At 42.2% G+C, this 21470-nt stretch overlaps 1 protein-coding gene across 14 annotated transcripts in view; it reads right to left on the reverse strand.

Moving 5' to 3' along the window:
* Nucleotides 1-21470, reverse strand: part of MICAL2 (microtubule associated monooxygenase, calponin and LIM domain containing 2) — a 255023-nt gene that overhangs the window by 197588 nt on the left and 35965 nt on the right. The gene's annotated exons all lie outside the window — the stretch shown is intronic.

A 21470-nucleotide genomic window follows, 5' to 3' on the forward strand; every position in this document is an offset into this window, starting at 1 on the left:
CTCCTGAAATAAAAGAAAAATAATAAAGCAACCTCATCCTTACCTTTCCATGGTTCCCATGACAGCTTCAGCTCTGCTACATCGAGATGACAGGCTGGACCGCAGCAGAACGCTGCCATCCAGCCTGTCATCCCGCAGACACTGAGAAGCGCAGGCTTGCTTGCGCTCCACAGTGTCTCGCTGTGACGACATCCAGATGAGCCGAGGTCATGTCCAATGAACTCGGCTCACCTCATGCACGTCACTGACAGCGTGGGAAAATTCTCCTGCACTCAGCGCTTCAGCGTGGGAGAATTCTCACACTGAAGCGCTGAGTGCAGGAGAATTCTCCCACGCTGTCAGTGACGTGCAGGAGGTGAACTGAGTTCATTGGACATGAGCTCACCTTATGCACGTCACTGACAGCGTGAGAAAATTCTCCTGCACTCAGCGCTTCAGCGTGGGAGAATTCTCACGCTGAAGCGCTGAGTGCAGGAGAATTCTCCCACGCTGTCAGTGACGTGCAGGAGGTGAGCTGAGTTCATTGGACATGAGCTCACCTTATGCACGTCACTGACAGCGTGGGAGAATTCTCCTGCACTCAGCGCTTCAGCGTGAGAATTTTCCCACGCTGTCAGTGACGTGCATGAGGTGCGCCGAGTTCATTGGACATGAACTCGTCTCATCTTTATGCCGTCACAGCCAGACACTGCAGAGCGCAAGCATGCCTGCGCTTCTCAGTGTCTGCGGGATGACAGGCTGGATGGCGGCGTTCTGCTGCGGTCCAGCCTGTCATCTCGATGTAGCAGAGCTGAAGCTGTCGTGGGAACCATGGAAAGGTAAGGATGATGTTGCTTTATTATTTTTCTTTTATTGCAGGAGATCGTTGGCTTCAGCTGGAATGGGCGTGATGGTAAGTATGGTTTAATTTAGAACAATAAAGGATTGTGTCTTTATTTCAATTAAAGGACTTTATTCTGGGTGTTTGTGTTTTCTTTTAACTTTGACTATGGGGTTAGTAATGGGGGTGTCTTATAGACGCCTCTCCATTACTAACCTGGGCTTGATGTCAGCTGGCATTATAAGCTGACATCAACCCCAGCCCTATTACCCCCTGCCACCGCTACAGGGCAGCGTGGAAGAGCGAGGCTAAGTGCCAGAATTGGCGCATCCTATGAATGCGCCATTTCTGGGGCGGCTGACGGCTGGTGTTTCTAGCCTGGGAGGGGGCCAATATTCATGGCACCCTTCCTGGGCTATTAATATCAGCCCCCAGCTGTCTGCCTAGCCTTTGCTAGCTATTAAATTAGGGGGGACCCCACGTCATTTTTTTGGGGGGGTCCCCCATTTTAATAGCTAGTAAAGGCTATGTATTCAGCTGGGGGCTCATATTAGTAGCCTGGGAAGCTCCATGGGTATTACCCCCTTCCCAGGCTTCAAACATCTGCCCCAGCTGTCTGCTTAACCTCCGCTAGAGACTAAAATTAAGGGGAACCCCACGCCAATTTTTTTTAATAATAAATCCTTTATTTTAATACTAAATGACAAGTACAGTAACCAACACTATCACTGTACTTCATATATATGTGACTGACATGTTTCTATCTATCTAATCTATGTGTGAAGCTCTATTCTGTCTGTTATAAATTGTCGGGTACAGATGCTGAATTGCCGGCCGGCTTTTTTAAAGAGACGGTGCATGAAAACACTATTATTTTTTTTAATAAATCCTTTACACTAAATGACAAGTACAGTAAGCAACATTGTCACTGTACTTCATATATATGTGACTGACATGTTTCTATCTATCTAATCTATGTGTGAAGCTCTATTCTGTCTGTTATAAATTGTCGGGTACAGATGCTGAATTGCCGGCCGGCTTTTTTAAAGAGACAGTGCATGAAAACACTATTATATTTTTTAATAAATCCTTTACACTAAATGACAAGTACAGTAAGCAACACTGTCACTGTGCTTCTTATATGTGTGACTGACATGTTTCTATCTATCTAATCTATGTGTGAGGCTCTATTCCTTCTTGTCTAAATTGTCGGGTACCGGTGTATGCCGCTGCTGAATTGCCGGCCGGCTTTTTTAAAGAAAGCGTCTTCTGAGCAGTTTGTCAGCTTTTGGACACCTTTGAAGGTGTTTTCTATGTGTTTCTATGTGTTTTTGTTTGCCTGCCATTGGTTTTAACGGTGTTCGACGGTGTTCTAAGGTGTTCGACGAACAGTTCGACGAACAGTTCCTCGAACATCCCGGTGTTCGACGAACCGAACCGAACCCGAACACTACGGGGGTGGCTCAACACTACTCAATATGTGACAATTATCCTCCTGTGACCAATAATGGGGTCCCTATAATCCCTCTTGGGCTAGTAGATGTCAAGCATTTCAGGGATCAGGGCTATCTACAATTCATCACAAGGGACAATAAGGGGAAAACACTTTCTAAACTTCTTGTAGAACAATCACTACAATAAAGCGTAATGCAAATAAAGATGCATACTCACAACACTCCATGTATCCAGGGTGAGGTCCTCACTTACGGGGTCACTTTGGAGGTTCTCAATTGAAGTGAATTATTGTTTCACTTTAACAATGTATCATCTCTTAAGATTTTGAGCTTCACCATCTTTCAGTGCATTGTTACAAAGTCTCCAGGCTTGTAGTATACCACAGGCTTCTAGGTCATTGACACAATGAATAAAGTTGTGGAATTCTACTGTCTTGTAGTGAACTGATAACAATGTATCAACAATATTAGACAACTTACAATGTAACCAGAATGATGTAACTATCTTTAGATCAATGGCCCGGAGATGGCTCTTGGGTGAGAAGATGAGAATGGCCAAGTATGGCTCTGTGCCGCCCTGGCACCCGGGGAAGTGTCCGCGCTCTACACTTGGAAGCCTCCACTTATCAGGCAGTTTTGCTGGAGGAATGTGAGACATTTCAAGCATGAAACACTTCTGACAAGTGCAGCTCTGCCCATCCAGACTGACCCTCCAATACCAGCCGCTCCTAAAAGTAGAACAGCACAACATGCAAATTGACCTTGTATTACAGAGTGGAGACTCCTCTGGTTATTTGTATGGGAGTCCTGAAAACAGTCAGCAATATTCAGAACTCCCATAGAAATGAATGGAGAGATTTGCAGATGTGCAGCCACCTCTATTAACAGGAGCATGCAGTAGGCTTCCATTCTCCAGGTAGATGCAGATCCTATCGGTGGGATTCCCATCTGTTGTGTCATAAAAGGGACAAACCCTTTAAACCCATGTGTCTGAGTAAATGTCAGAATTCATTGTAATTCTGATTTCTAATTATGGCCTAGATATTTTTGTAAATAGGGAGCAGTATTATAGTAGATCTATCCTTGTACATAGGGGCAGTATTATAGTAGTTATATTCTTGTACATAGGGGGCAGTATTATAGTAGCTCTATCCTTGTACATAGGAGCAGTATTATTGTAGTTCTAGTATTGTACATAGGGGGCAGTATTATAGTAGTTATATTCTTGTACATAGGGGGCAGTTTTATAATAGATCTATCCTTGTACATAGAGGCAGTATTATAGTAGTTATATTCTTGTACATAGGGGGCAGTATTATAGTAGATCTATCCTTGTACATAGAGGCAGTATTATAGTAGTTATATTCTTATACATAGGGGACAGTATTATAGTAGTTATATTCTTGTACATAGGGGCAGTATTATAGTAGTTATATTCTTGTACATAGGGGGCAGTATTATAGTAGATCTATCCTTGTACATAGAGGCAGTATTATAGTAGTTATATTCTTGTACATAGGGGGCAGTATTATAGTAGCTCTATCCTTGTACATAGGAGCAGTATTATTGTAGTTCTAGTATTGTACATAGGGGGCAGTATTATAGTAGTTATATTCTTGTACATAGGGGACAGTATTATAGTAGTTATATTCCTGTACATAGGGGGCAGTATTATAGTAGTTATATGCATGTACATAGGGGCAGTATTATAGTAGTTATATTCTTGTACATAGGGGCAGTATTATAGTAGTTATATTCCTGTACATAGGGGGCAGTATTATAGTAGTTATATTCCTGTACATAGGAGCAGTATTATAGTAGTCATATTCTTGTACATAGGGGGCAGTATTATAGTAGTTATATTCCTTTACATAGGAGTAGTATTATAGTAGTTATATTCTTGTACATAGAAGCAGTATTATAGTAGTTATATTCTTGCACATAGCGGCAGTATTATAGTAGTTATGTTCTTGTACATAGGGGGCAGTATTATAGTAGTTATATTCTTGTATATAGAGGGCAGTATTATAGTAGTTATATTCTTGTACATAGGGGCAGTATTATAGTAGTTATATTCTTGTATATAGAGGGCAGTATTATAGTAGTTATATTCTTGTACATAGGGGGCAGTATTATAGTAGTTATATTCTTGTATATAGAGGGCAGTATTATAGTAGATATATTCTTGTATATAGGAGCAGTATTATAGTAGTTATATTCTTGTATATAGAGGGCAGTATTATAGTAGTTATATTCTTGTACATAGGGATTAGTATTATAGTAACTATACATTTGTACATAGAAACAGTATTAGCTATGAGGCTGATAGCCATTTAATAGTTGCATTCGATGTAATACCTTGTGATATAAAAAAAAAAGAATAGTCATTTTGTTATCAACAAAATGACTATTCTGATAAAATACAGGCAGAAGAATATTTTCCTGGTATGTGGGGCAACAATTCTCATTGGCTTTGTGAAGATATTTTCCCATAACAATTTCACAATTTCCATAGAGATTATTAATGATTTACAGTAATTTATATGTAAAGTATCAGATAATGCAGTCTTATCTTCTGCGATCAATACACACCTTCTTATGCCCTCATTTTCCATGAAGTGTACACTTTACTCTCAGTACTTTGACCCAATGCTGGGGACGAGGAGGCGCTTCATGAGATTTGGCCGCAGAAACTGCTTATTTGTATGAGTTGGCAAATGCAATGCAAAAAGCTTCCATTTCCACTGTTCTTTGTGGCAGAAAATAATTAAAGACACATTTGTCTGTAATCTGCTGCATTTAATTATTGTTACTCTTCTCTATGATTTATTGTGGCTATTAGCGGAATCAAGGGCTGGTCTAAAGGTCAACGTGCTGTAGGTAGCTCAGAACGAGTTACGTGAGAGCTTTCCACTTGTAGAGGAGCATTGAGTATATCTGCTCACAGCTTTGAATATGATCATATAAAAGAATATATGACATCATAGTCATACTGTATATACTGCGGGAAAGCCAAGAGTGCAAATCTGTAACAGAGCCGCCACGTATGATGCCCCCCTCATGTACCAGAACCAGGTGCAACTGCTACCATGAGGGTGTCCCAGAGCTGAAGCCTGAATGCAGTGTTATCTTCCAGGATCACAAAACATCTAAAACGTACACTCTTCTCCCAATGTTGGAGACAAGGAGTGTGAGTGAGTGGAAGAAATGGAAACGTATGATTGAAAATCATACCTGGCCACCTCACTGGTGATAAAGTGGACCAGGACATGCTCATTCGTGGCCATTGAACCATCACAGATAGAATTCCTATGATACAGGTGCTTCTCACTAAATTAAAATATCATCAAAAAGTTAATTTATTTCAGTTCTTCAATAAAAAAAGTGAAACTCCTATATTATATAGAGTCATTACACACAGAGTGATCTATTTCAAGTGTTTATTTCCGTTAATGTTGATGATTATGGCTTACAGCCAATGAAAACACAAGAGTCATTATCTCAGTAAATTAGAATACTTTATAACAACAGCTTGAAAAATGTTTTTAAAATCCGTAATGTTGTCCTACTGAAATGTATGTTCAGTAAATGCCCTCAATACTTGGTCGGGCTCCTTTTGCATCAATTACTGCATCAAAGCGGCAATGTGGCATGGAGGCGATCAGCCTGTGGCACAGCTGAGGTGTTATGGAAGCCCAGGTTGCTCTGATAGCAGCCTTCAGCTCGTCTGCATTGTTGGGTCTGGTGTCTCATCTTCCTCTTGACAATACCCAATAGATAAAACACAGTGGACCTACACCAGCAGATGACATGGCTCCCCAAACCATCACTGATTGTGGAAACTTCACACTAGACCTCCAGCAGCTGGATTGTGGCCTCTCCACTCTTCCTCCAGACTCTGGGACCTTGTGGAGTGTGTCAATTACTGCCTTCTGGACATCTGTCAAGTCAGCAGTCTGCCCCATAATTGTGGAGCCTACTGAAACAGACTAAGGGTCATTTTTAAACACTTAGGAAGCCTTTACAGGTGTTTTTTGTTAATTATTCTAATTTACTGAGATAATGACTTTTGTGTTTTCATTGACTGTAAGCCATAATCATCAACATTAACAGAAATAAACACGTGAAATAGATCACTCTGTTTGTAATGACTCTATATACTCTATATAATGTGGAAACTTCACACTAGACCTCAAGCAGCTTGGATTGTGGCCTCTCCACTCTTCCTCCAGACTCTGGGACCTTGATTTCCAAATTAAATGCAAAATTTACTTTCATCTGAAAATAACACCATGGACCACTGAGCAACAGTCCAGCTCTTTTTCTCCTGGGCCCAGGTAAGACGCTTCTGGTGTTGTCTATTGGTCATGAGTGACTTGACACAAGGAATGCGACACAGCCTTTGCAGGTGTTTTTTGTTAATTATTCTAATTTATTGAGATAATGACTTTTGTGTTTTCATTGGCTGTAAGCCATAATCATCAACATTAACAGAAATAAACACTTGAAATAGATCACTCTGTGTGTAATGACTCTATATAATATATGAGTTTCACTTTTTGTATTGAAGAACTGAAATAAATTAACTTTTTGATGATATTCTAATTTAGTGAGAAGCACTTGTACATCAGAGTTCTATGTAAATAGCGACTTTTACGATGTTGCAGACCAATGGCAACGATTATATCAATATCTTTCATTAAAAGGATTGCTCCTATCATCATCAGTGTGTGTGTGGAGTGGGAATATTATGGATAGGAGAAGTGTTTTGGGGGGATATTATGGAGACGGTCAGTGTGTGGGGGGAAATATTATGGAGAGTTGCAGTGTGTGTGTGTATGTGAGGATATTATGAAGGGGGCAGTGTGGGGAGATATTATAGAGATGGCAGTGTGTGTGGGAGAATATTATGGAGAGGGGAAGTATTAGGGGGATATTATGGAGAGAGGCACTGTGGGGGGGGGTTATGGAGTAAAAAGTGTGTACAGATGAGTATTATGGAGAGCAGCAATATGTGTGGGGGGATATTATGGAGGGGGCAGTGTGGGGGAAATATTATGGAGAGGGACAGTGTGTGGGGTGGGAATATTATGGAGACGGTCAGTGGGGGGGGATTTTATGGAGAAGGGCAGTGTGGAGGGGATATTTTGTGCAAGAGGCACAATGAGGTGCAATTATTTTTCAGAGGCGCAGCATAGAAGATATTTTTATTTATGGGGCAGTATAATGATACTTTTATTTTTAAGGAAATGATGTTGGGAAGTGCTGCTCAAGACGGAGATTAGGGAGGTAAGATTTGGGCATGGAAAAATGGAGATGAAAAGGAGAATTACTTCAGTCAGAGAAGATGTCGCCTATAAGGTACCTGGAAGTAAATGTTTATTTGTGATTCTGCCTGCATCTCATCAGTATTGTGGTTCCTGTATCGTCTGCAGTCTGATGATGGCTGGTAACAACAACTCACATCAACTCCTTACCACTGTTAAGGACATACTGGGAGTTGTAGGTTCATACTGACGTGACATTGCAATTGATCGATGAACTAATCTTTGTGCTGTATACATGTACTGATGGTGGTTCAAGTGCTACATTCATGTACTGACAGTGTTTCTGGCCCTGCATTCATGAACTGGAGATGTTTCTGTCACTGCATTCACGTACTGACGGTATTTCTGGAGCTGCATCCATGTACTGACGGTGTGTCTGTATTTATGAAGTGATGGTGATTCTGGTGCAGCATTCATGTACTGACCGTGATTCTGGCGCTGCATTCATGTACCAATGATGGGTCTGGCGCTGCATTCATGGACCAAAGGTAGTTCTGGAGCCAGAGTCATTTGCTGACAGTAGTTATGATCTTGTAGACATGAGGCATTCCATAACGTGCTTGATGGCTATGTTAAAATTTTAAAATCCTCAAAATTTAGAGATTTGAGATTGAGGAGGATTTAGAGAGTGTCTGCTCCAAACACTAAGTTTATATTAGCGTGTCTTCACAATGATTTTGTTTTGGAGAAGAAACTGTCCAAATCCTCCTAAAATACTCAAAACTTGGTTCTGGTGACGTACTAATGTACTGATGGTGGTTTTGGTGATGTATTCATGTAAGTACCCCTTAAAATTTTTGTGACACTCAGGACTAGTTCAGTATGGCAATGCGATTTTTGGACCAAAAAATGTTGTGCAACCCTGCCATAGAGAATGAATGGAGTGGTGACGCACATGCATGGTCTCCAATTCACTCCAACAAGGTATTATAGAGTCCCATTCTCTGGATTGGTGGGGTCCCAGTGGTCAGTTATTGGGAGAATTCTCACCCTTTGGATGGAAAATACTTTACAAATGCCCAGCAGTTTGGGGACTCCAATGTTGGTGAGTATGATCATACACAGACTATACTCTGACCTAGGATACTGACTTTGCAGCATTTGAGTCACTCCTGTTAGGGTTTGACATAAGTTGCGCCAATGTTGTAGTCACACAGCTATGGGTGCGGCTAAAATCTCGGTCCAGCGTTGCTCTATACATATATATATGTCTCATCCACTCACAATAGAGTGTTTTGTGCACAGCTGGGTCTGTGAGGAATAAATGTGTGGATTATACCGGAGACACTAATAAGGTGGTAATCACATGACAGCGCAAGATTTATCCTCTCTAAGAATATCACAACATTCACCGGCTAAGAATGAGCCTATTGTTCGCAGTCAAGAAATCCTATTGTGCCAAGGTTTCTACAAACACAATTTTTTTTTTATTTTAACGAGACTACACAACAAGTAACGCTCCCAAAAAACATTGTGGCAAAAGACACAGACGCGGAGGGCGATCAGATACACTGCAGCTACTGCCAACTACAAGTCCCAGCAATGCCTTTGCAGTTTTCCAGCTGCAGATCACATATATGGGAGCTGTTATGACACTTTTTATGCAATGCCCAATGGCTGGGGGTCTGGCAGGTTACATAAGGGATGAAGACCACCGGCTTCTTGGGTAAAGAGAGGAGAGAACAAGGCGCAATGGGTGACTCAGTATTGCAATTGTTAGAGGGGTGTGAGGATGGCTACTAACCTTATGAAGTTGTGCACCTCTGCACAACCCCAGTGTAAAGCTCCACAAGCTCCGCTCTGTTGGTGGCTGTCATCTATTTCCAGCGGCGTTCACAGATCCTGATCTCTCGGTGGTGGATCACGTGGTCAGGTTAGTTGCATGTAACGCCGAGATGGACGCCCAGCTTCACCAACACCCCCGGCAGCGTTCCGGAGGGGTTAGGGCAGCGCAGCTTGGAAAACCAGGGTAGTGATTCTAATTAAATTCCTCCCACAGGTGAAAGAACAATAAGTTAAAGGCAGCTCTACCGCACCCCAACAGGGGGAAAGGGACAATAAATGGATATGAATAGCGGTACCAGAGCGCCAATAACAGGGCAAAAATATTAAAAGGACTGATTTATTAATATACACACAACGCGTTTCGGTGGACACAGCCACCTTCATCAGGTGTGACAAGCAGCAAACAATTGATCCTTATATACATTTGACTAGGTATACAATTACTTAAAAGGGGCGGGGCCAGATACAGAGTAATACCTCTATATTAACCCCTTGAGTTCATATATGCTCAATAGAGTAAAAAGGATTGTTATAAAATAATGCCTAATGAAGCATATAGGGTTCTTATAAAAAGGATTCATATAGAGGTATTACTCTGGTACCGCTATTCATATCCATTTACCGGCTTCTTGGGTGACAGGCAGAATCTTATTAGCAACAGAATGAACTTTTCTGTAAAACGTTTCTCACAGATATAAAAGATAGTCCAAGGTCTGTTCCTTCGCTCGTCGAACGTCATTTAGATTAACACCTCTGCTGCTCGGGGATCGTTTGACCTCATTTTCCTTTAGAAATTATAAGGTTTTATTTTTTAACTCTATGAAAACCTGCCAAATTATCTACAGATGCATGTAAGGCCCCGTTCAGACGTCCGTTTTTCACACCAATGTTTTATTCATTATTTTCACGGATAGATCATATACCCATTATTGTCTACGGCGCTGTTCACATGAATGTGTTTTGTCGACCGTAGGACTGTAAAAAAATGAAGGAAAAATTAAGTGTGGCACTATCCGCACTACTATGAGTGTGGCACTATCCGCACTACTATGAGTGTGGCACTATCCGCACTACTATGAGTGTGGCAATATCCGCACTATTATGAGTGTGGCACTATCCGCACTATTATGAGTGTGGCACTATCCGCACTATTATGAGTGTGGCACTATCCGCACTATTATGAGTGTGGCACTATCCGCACTATTACGAGTGTGGCACTATCCGCACTATTACGAGTGTGGCACTATCCGCACTATTACGAGTGTGGCACTATCCGCACTACTACGAGTCTGGCACTATCCGCACTACTATGAGTCTGGCACTATCCACACTACTATGAGTCTGGCACTAACCGCACTACTATCAGTCTGGCACTATCCGCACTACTATGAATCTGGCGCTATCCGCACTATTATGAGTCTGGCCCTATCTGCCCTACTATGAGTGTGGCACTATCCGCACTACTATGAGTCTGGCACTATCCGCACTACTATGAGTCTGGCACTATTCGCACTACTATGAGTGTGGCACTATCCGCACTATTATGAGTGTGGCACTATCCGCACTATTATGAGTGTGGCACTATCCGCACTATTATGAGTGTGGCACTATCCGCACTATTATGAGTGTGGCACTATCCGCGCTACTATGAGTCTGGCACTATAGAAATTACAGGGAGCTTATCACTATGAGCACTGTGGGGACTACTAGAAGTTGGCATTATGGGCACTATTATGAGGCATTATGGCATTTCTTTCTTCAGTGTCTGGAAGATATTCCCAGCAATGGTTTGCAAAGACTAAATTTAAATATAATGCTTAAATATGTAAGCAATTACTCAGCCCATGGCATGCCTCTGGTGCCCATCCTTCTTACCCATCACCATACTGGGGAGAGGGCATCATTTCCACCTCAGGGAACATAAAGTCTAGAATCTGTTTTCATTTCGTTATCCATACAATCCCTATATAATTACAGAATGACGGCTCATTAGCCTTCTTGTTTGTGTTATGATGACGCACGTTATTTAACGACAATGAATAAAGATAAATACTTGTGCCATAGCATTACCCATCTGTAAGAATGGCACGTAGGTGTCCTCACCTGTACACCCAGCATTGTCTTATCACGGTCATCTACCACATCAGGGAATAACATACCAAGCAGGGTTCCTTCATTCCTGGAAATCTACAGATACATAGTTTCAACTAAGTATAAATAATTGCTAAGTCTGCCACCATCTATAGCTGGTGATGTGGATAAGCATGGCATAAGCCTCTTCTACATCACACAAATAAGCAGTAAAATATACGAATGCTTTTGGCGTCTACAATTTTTGGTAAACGTTCAACATTTTTCAAGGATTTTGCAATGGTGGCTTCATGACCACTATGTATATACCCCTAGGGCACATGTCAAACTCTTGCCCCTGGGCCAAATTTGGCCCTCAGGGATTTTTATATTTAGCCCGCGACGCTGACACTTCCCCCTCATGGATGCTGATACAGTTGAAACAATGGAAGAGGGGGCCCGTTAGCTGATATTCCCTCCTCCATTATTCTCCTTCTGTGTGTGACATCAGCGTACCGGGCGCAATGATGCCACTGGGTCGAGCAGTGAAGAGCTGCAGAAGATACTGCGGTAGTTTTTTTTTTTTTAATGTGGGATGTGGGGCCCATTATATTGTATACAGCACTATGTGGGGCCACTATATGTATGGAGGACTATGTGGGGCCACTATATGTATGGAGGACTATGTGGGGACCATTATACTGTATGGAGAACTATGTGGGGCCACTATACTGTATGGAGGACTATGTGGGGCCCATTATTCTGTATGGAGGACTACGTGGGGCCCATTATTCTGTATGGAGGACTATGTGGGGTCATTATACTGTATGGAGGACTATGTGGGGCTATTATACTGTATGGAGGACTATGTGGGGCCATTACACTGTATAGAGGACTATGTGGGGCCATTATACTGTATGGAGGACAATGTGGGGCCCATTATACTGTATGGAGGACTATGTGGGTCATTATACCGTATGGAGGACTATGTGGGGCCATTATAATGTATGGAGGACTATGTGGAGCCCATTATTCTGTATGAAGGACTATGTGGGGCCCATTATAATGTATGGAGGACTATGTGGAGCCCATTATTCTGTATGGAGGACTATGTGGAGCCCATTATTCTGTATGGAGGACTATGTGGGGCCCATTATACTGTATGAAGGACTATGTGGGGTCATTTTTCTGTATGGAGAACTATGTGGGGCCCATTTTACTGTATGGAGGACTATGTGGGGCTCATTATTCTGTATGGAGGATTATGTGGGGCCCATTATTCTGTATGGAGGACTATGTGAGGCCCATTATACTGTACAGAGGACTATGTGGGGCCATTATACTGTATGGATGACTATGTGAGGCCATTATTCTGTATGGAGGACTATGTGGGGCCATTATACTGTATGGAGGACTATGTGGGGCCATTATACTGTATGGAGGACTATGTGTGGCCCATTATTATGTATGGAGGACTATGTGGAGCCCATTATTCTGTATGGAGGACTATGTGGAGCCCATTATTCTGTATGGAGGGCTATGTGGGGCCATTATACTGTATGGAGGACTATGTGGGGCCATTATACTGTATAGAGGACTATGTGAGGCCCATTATACTGTATGGAGGACTATGTGGGGTCATTATACTATATGGAGGACTATGTGGGGCCCATTATAATGTATGGAGGACTATGTGGAGCCCATTAATCTGTATAGAGGACTATGTGGAGCCCATTATTCTGTATAGAGGACTATGTGGGGCCCATTATACTGTATGGAGGACTATATGGAGCCATTATTCTGTATGGAGGACTATGTTCGGCGATTATTCTGTATAGAGGACTATGTGGAGCCCATTATTCTGTATGGAGGACTATGTGGGGCCCATTATACAGTATGGAGGACTATATGGAGCCATTATTCTGTATGGAGTACTATGTTCAGCCATTATTCTGTATAGAGGACTATGTGGGGCCCATTATACTGTATGAAGGACTATGTGGGGTCATTTTTCTGTATGGAGGACTATGTGGGGCCCATTTTACTGTATGGAGGACTATGTGGGGCTCATTATTCTGTATGGAGGATTATGTGGAGCCCATTATTCTGTATGGAGGACTATGTGAGGCCCATTATACTGTATGGAGGACTATATGGAGCCATTATTCTGTATGGAGTACTATGTTCAGCCATTATTCTGTATAGAGGACTATGTGGGGCCCATTATACTGTATGAAGGACTATGTGGGGTCATTTTTCTGTATGGAGGACTATGTGAGGCCATTATTCTGTATGGAGGACTATGTGGGGCCATTATACTGTATGGAGGACTATGTGGGGCCATTATACTGTATGGAGGACTATGTGGGGCCCATTATTCTGTATGGAGGACTATGTGGGGCCCATTATACTGTATAGGGGACTATGTGGGGCCCATTATACTGTATGAAGGACTATGTGGGGTCATTTTTCTGTATGGAGGACTATGTGGGGCCCATTTTACTGTATGGAGGACTATGTGGGGCCCATTATATTGTATGAAGGACTATGTGGGGTCATTTTTCTGTATGGAGAACTATGTGGGGCCCATTTTACTGTATGGAGGACTATGTGGGGCTCATTATTCTGTATGGAGGATTATGTGGGGCCCATTATTCTGTATGGAGGACTATGTGAGGCCCATTATACTGTACAGAGGACTATGTGGGGCCATTATACTGTATGGAGGACTATGTGAGGCCATTATTCTGTATGGAGGACTATGTGGGGCCATTATTCTGTATGGAGTACTATGTTCAGCCATTATTCTGTATAGAGGACTATGTGGGGCCCATTATACTGTATGAAGGACTATGTGGGGTAATTTTTCTGTATGGAGGACTATGTGGGGCCCATTTTACTGTATGGAGGACTATGTGGGGCTCATTATTCTGTATGGAGGATTATGTGGAGCCCATTATTCTGTATGGAGGACTATGTGAGGCCCATTATACTGTATGAGGACTATGTGGAGCCCATTATTCTGTATGGAGGACTATGTGGGGCCATTATACTGTATGGAGGACTATGTGGGGCCATTATTCTGTATAGAAGATAATGTGGGGCCCATTATTCTATATGGAGGACTATGTGGGGCCATTATTCTGTATGGAGGACTATGTCAGGCCCATTATTCTGTATGGAGGGATATGTGGGGCCATTATACTGTATGGAGGACTATGTGGGGCCATTATACTGTATGGAGGACTATGTGGGGCCATTATTCTGTATGTAGGGCTATGTGGGGCCATTATACTGTATGGAGGACTATGTGGGGCCCATTATTCTGTATGGAGGACTATGTGGGGCCCATTATTCTGTATGGAGGACTATGTGGGGCCAATTATTCTGTATGAAGGACTATGTGGGGCCATTATTCTGTACGAATGATAAGGAAAAACTTCCTCAATTGTAGACATTTTTTTAACAAATGGAGGATTATGTGGAGCCCATTATTCTGTATGGAGGACTATGTGAGGCCCATTATACTGTATGAGGACTATGTGGAGCCCATTATTCTGTATGGAGGACTATGTGGGGCCATTATACTGTATGGAGGACTATGTAGGGCCATTATTCTGTATAGAAGACAATGTGGGGCCCATTATTCTGTATGGAGGACTATGTGGGGCCATTATTCTGTATGGAGGACTATGTCAGGCCCATTATTCTGTATGGAGGGCTATGTGGGGCCCATTATACTGTATGGAGGACTATGTGGGGCCATTGTACTGTATGGAGGACTATGTGTGGCCATTATTCTGTATGGAGGGCTATGTGGGGCCCATTATACTGTATGGAGGACTATGTAGGGCCATTGTACTGTATGGAGGACTATGTAGGGCCATTATTCTGTATAGAAGACAATGTGGGGCCCATTATTCTGTATGGAGGACTATGTGGGGCCATTATTCTGTATGGAGGACTATGTCAGGCCCATTATTCTGTATGGAGGGCTATGTGGGGCCATTATCCTGTATGGAGGACTATGTGGGGCCATTGTACTGTATGGAGGACTATGTGTGGCCATTATTCTGTATGTAGGGCTATGTGGGGCCATTATACTGTATGGAGGACTATGTGGGGCCCATTATTCTGTATGGAGGACTATGTGGGGCCCATTATTCTGCATGGAGGACTATGTGGGGGCCCATTATTCTGTATGGAGGACTATGTGGGGCCCATTATTCTGTATGGAGGACTATGTGAGGCCCATTATACTGTATGAGGACTATGTGGAGCCCATTATTCTGTATGGAGGACTATGTGGGGCCATTATACTGTATGGAGGACTATGTAGGGCCATTATTCTGTATAGAAGACAATGTGGGGCCCATTATTCTGTATGGAGGACTATGTGGGGCCATTATTCTGTATGGAGGACTATGTCAGGCCCATTATTCTGTATGGAGGGCTATGTGGGGCCCATTATACTGTATGGAGGACTATGTGGGGCCATTGTACTGTATGGAGGACTATGTGTGGCCATTATTCTGTATGGAGGGCTATGTGGGGCCCATTATACTGTATGGAGGACTATGTAGGGCCATTGTACTGTATGGAGGACTATGTAGGGCCATTATTCTGTATAGAAGACAATGTGGGGCCCATTATTCTGTATGGAGGACTATGTGGGGCCATTATTCTGTATGGAGGACTATGTCAGGCCCATTATTCTGTATGGAGGGCTATGTGGGGCCATTATCCTGTATGGAGGACTATGTGGGGCCATTGTACTGTATGGAGGACTATGTGTGGCCATTATTCTGTATGTAGGGCTATGTGGGGCCATTATACTGTATGGAGGACTATGTGGGGCCCATTATTCTGTATGGAGGACTATGTGGGGCCCATTATTCTGCATGGAGGACTATGTGGGGGCCCATTATTCTGTATGGAGGACTATGTGGGGCCCATTATTCTGTATGGAGGACTATGTGGGGCCATTATTCTGTACGAATGATAAGGAAAAACTTCCTCAATTGTAGACATTTTTTTAACAAATATCAAGGTTGGTCCGTGACTTTGTCCAAGTTTTTATTTCTGGTCCACTGTGTACTTGAGTTTGACATCCCTGCTCTAGGGAAATGAGAATTTTTTTGAAGTCAGTTTTATCAAAGTGACACTCCGAGTTTAATCAATTTTGTGCATCTTTCAACATATCACTTCCATCTACAGATGTTTCTCCAGGTTTTATGCCACCCACACCCCCTACTAGCTGAAAATTGTATTTTTAGGACAATTAAAAAAAAAAAAAACACACAATTCCAAAATCTAGCTTACATCTATTTGCCTGGCTAATCATGCCTGCTTTCCCACCCTGGCAAAAAGTTGCAGATTTTTGTGAAAAAAATGATGTGCAAAAATATTTGTGAATCTTTGGAGTCAGAAAACTGGCACAAAAGCCTTGTTAAAATTCACCCTTAGGATAGGAGCTGATGGAGCGAAAGGCTACATTAGTTAGTAAGTAAGAATTGGGTATGAAAATCCAACAGGCTTGATCCTTAAAGCAACCATTAGCTCCCTTGCAAAATTTTGGGTCAATTGATTTCCAAAACCAGGCAATCCCTTTAAGACGATCTAAACTGAGGACAAATTCTCTTTAAAGGGAATCTGTCACTAGGTTTTTGCTTTGTAATCTGACAGCAGTATAATATAGGGCAGAAAAGCCTGATTCCAGCGATGTGTCACTTACTGGTCTGCATGCTGTCATTTTGATAAAATCACTGTTTTCTCTGATGAAAATGTAGCAGTGCTCAGATGGGGAGCCCTGTATAACGCGGCCCACACCACTGATTGGTAGCTTTCTCTGCACTGACAAAAAGCTGCCAATCAGTGATAGAGGCGGGGTTATACAGAGCAGCAGGGCTAGGAGGCACAAGACAACTAGTGTAGTGATAACCTCCTGCTGATAAAACACTGATTTTATTGACACAGCAACACACAGCCTAGTAAGTGACACATCGTTGGAATCAGGGTCTCTGTACCTACATCATGCTGCTCTCGGATTCCACTTAAAAACCTGCTGGTAGATTCCCTTTAAGATCACAGGTAGCACAGGTTACAAACTTGTCTTGTGCTCTGCAGCATTGAAAATGTCATTAGTTTCCTATTAATTAGTCTGGAGTCACGGCTACACAGGGTCGCCGTCATTATGGAGTCTTCCCAGGTATTTCCTGCACATGTAATTTTACATTCCTCCATTTTATAAGGCAGGACGGCTAATTGTGCACACTACGACGCGTCTCAGATGCCGCTGCGCAGATGTTGAGTAATCAGTAACGAGGCTTCTATATGAGCTTTTACTGTGTGAACCGGCCTGTGTGCAGCCTTTCATCATCCTACTAATTACTCCAGGGAGGGATGGGATGGAAAGAATATAGGAGGATCCCAGTGTGCACTGGGTGTGTGGTGTCGATGCAGTGAAACTGAAATAAATCTCTTCATGTGATACTGACTCTTCATTCCCGACCCTTTAAAAAAAAAAAAAACTTTCCAGATGTTGCAGCCATAGCCACAAAGATCTACAGAAATATCCATAAATGCAGCATGATACAATGTATTCTTCATTATTTCATTCTGAGCTTCCACTTTAAATAATAGAATGCAAGAGATGGTTGTGTGCAGTATTCCAGCTAAGACCCAATAAAGTGAATACGACTGAGCGGCAATACCACACCCAACCAGTGGATAAGAGTGGCGCTGTTTCAGGAAGAAAGCAGCCAAGTTTTTGAATTCACTTCCCTTACAGCAGCAAACAATTAACATTTAAACACATAGGATTCCCAGATTCACATGACTATCTAATGCCATGTGAGGGGTTGACAGAAGTGACTCTCTGCCTCCTCGGGGTGTTAGGAGATGATCTGGCACGGGCTGGGCACAGCTGAGGTTGGTATTTTTCAGCAATGCAAATTCTAGTAGCTTCTTCACTTAATGAGCAGTTTTGCTCCTTAATCTATATGTTACAACGCCACTCTTAGGTCATAACATTCTGAACCAACATGCCCAAGGTTGCAACAGTAATTTTAAACAACATGGTATAAATGCCAGGCGTTGTTCTGCTTGGCACCGACAGTGAAGCTGAGCAACAGAAAAATGCTAAACTTTAATAATCTACAAAACACGAATGACAGAGCTGCACTCACTATTCTGCTGGTGCAGTCACTGTGTACACACATTACATTACTGATCCTGTACTGATCCTGAGTTACATCCTGTATTATACTCCAGAGCTGCACTCACTATTCTGCTGGTGCAGTCACTGTGTACATACATTACATTACTGATCCTGTACTGATCTTGAGTTGCATCCTGTATTATACTCCAGAGCAGCACTCACTATTCTGCTGGTGCAGTCACTGTGTACATACATTACATTACCTATGTACTGATCCTGAGTTACATCCTGTATTATACTCCAGATCTGCGCTCACTATTCAGTAGGTAGCAGAGCTGAAATCTCCCAGACTTCTCTGCTTGTTCAGTGTCTGCTCAGACCTTTCTTCAGTGATTATCAATCTTGTAAGCGTTGTCTTTACACCAGTTACAGTAAGGATCTGATGAAAAAAACACAAGCTGCCCACTACAATCTTACTTGATAGAAGCTCAATTAATTTGTTAGGGCTGAGCTCTTCACAAGCTTTACTAACTGTTTCAAAAGCTAACCAGCATAATTGTGAATGCAGCTCTGAGCTATTATACTACATTCCCACAATGAGTATATAGTGAGTTTTTGATGTTGCATGAGTGGGCATGAGTTTTCTATAAATCCCATGCACCAAAAATTGAACCTTAAGCTAAATATTAAAAAAAGAAAGAAATGAACTGGAATGTAAGTTTGTATGCATGCAACGTGTAGGCGCATGTTCACATTGGCAACTAAACAGACAAAACTTAAGATAAAAACAAAGTGAGGAAATACCCTGCAGTAAGTAAGTAAATAGCAACAGTGCAAGAAAATAATACAGGGTACTTAGTTAACATTGTTTTGGTCAAAAAAAATGTAAAAGCCATCCCACCGTGTCACGGTGACCCTACTCGGGATGGTCCTAACCTCTACCTTACCATACGTCAAATTACGTAAATGTGTTTAAGGGCCGAGCAGGACTGGGGTCCCGGCTAATGGACACCCAGCCATGGGGAGCTATATAAACGTAATGTCCAGCTCAAAGAAAAGGGAGGCCACAGAGTGAAAAAACCTGAAACAAAAACTTTAAGAGATTAACTGGAATATAAACTGGTGTGTATGCGTATGTTCACACTGGCCATTAAGCAGACAAAACTCAAGATAAAAACAAAATGCTAAGCCAGTATTCACATTTACGTCATTTGATATATGGCAAAGTTTTAATACTAGAGGTTAGGTACCATCCCAAGTAAGGTCACATTGACGTGGTGGGATGGCTTTTATGTTTTTCTGCTTATCAAAACAATGTTAACTAAATACCCTATGTTTTTTTCATGCACTATTGCTAGTTATTTATTTGCTGCAGGGTATTTGCTCATTTTGTTTTTATCTTAGGTTTTGTCTTGGGCTAAATATGAAGATTAGGGAAGATGGCAACATCACATCTACTGGTTGTCAGTGGGGTTGCATTCATTAAAGGAATATTCCCAAAATTAAAAGTTATCATCTATCCAAGGAGCCAACGAGCCTGAGAACCGGGATCCACTGGACCAATGATGGTCTATAGAAGCACATGCTGACTACATCTCCATTCACACAGAGGAATTTGGGACCCTTGTTCTTGTGATCGGGAAGGGTCTTAGTAGCCAGATCCCAAACAATCAGACATTTATCTTCTAACCTGTGGATGGTGACAAATATTGTTTATAGGAGATTGATACTGTTATCATTGAGGAATGACAATTCCATAAGAAACAATGAATGCAGTAAGGTTCTCATAACATTCCAAGGATCTTACAAATGGAAGAAGGCAACTGGTGTGACCAACCCTATGAAAGTAGATGGTGACTAATTGCAGTGATCCTATCCCTTACTACTTTAGCATGTATTATAATGAGCCTTAAAGAAATTTATTGAGCCATGTTAAATGGCAACACGCAAGAAGTGAAATAAACAAGATCAGAAATTTCTCACGAGATGCACTGTTTCTAATTGGTGTCCGAGAATGGAAGCCTTGCATATCGATTAGTGCATTAGAGGGCCAGTTGGGAGCATCAGGTCCTGGGTGCATCTATGTAAAACCTCTAATCCATTACACTTTATAAATGTGTGCTCTTATTATCTGGGCTACACTGGGATAATCTCAAACTTCAGCTAAAGTATATTCCGATCCAATGCACCATCCATAACTTAATGCCACAAGATCTCCCCCAGAGAAGAGAACTGGATCAACCCCTGTGTTGACCGTGGATCAGATTAGGGTCTACTGGGTACAAAAAATGTGGAGATAAGGAGTGACAGGATATAGGGCAATGTCAATGCAGCGGGCACCCAACAGAAAATATTAACCTTCAGACCCACCACCTTGGTGTCATGATGGCTAAAAGCAAACGACTCCCTACATCTCCACAAGGGGAGTTGGGGGGATCAACATGATAAGGATGAGGTTTTATTAAAGCTGTGATAAAATACAGTTCACCTGATACAATGTATCAATTAGGTGACCAGCTCACATAATATTAGACTGGGTATTTGTAACAACTAGAGATGAGCGAACCTGAACTTAAAAGTTCGGGGTACATACCGGACAGTTAGTGTCCAGTGGTAAATGACGATACACGGACGTCTCCTGGAAGTCCGTTGCAATGTTCAAAGTAGATAGAGAATTTTCCAGCTCAAAAGTTTGGTTTCTCATTGTTTTCAATGGGGTTCTGGTTCTGGTTAAAGTTTGGGTAAAGTACCAGTACCAGTACCAAACTTTGGAATAAAGTTCGGGTAGGGTCCCAGAACCCGAACTTCCACTGATCCGTTCATCCCTAGTAACAACCATCTGCATCTGGGACTTC

This window comes from Phyllobates terribilis, unplaced genomic scaffold (assembly GCF_046119375.1).
Source record: "Phyllobates terribilis strain yellow unplaced genomic scaffold, ASM4611937v1 Scaffold_13__5_contigs__length_258822181, whole genome shotgun sequence".
In the NCBI taxonomy this organism is placed as follows: domain Eukaryota; kingdom Metazoa; phylum Chordata; class Amphibia; order Anura; family Dendrobatidae; genus Phyllobates; species Phyllobates terribilis.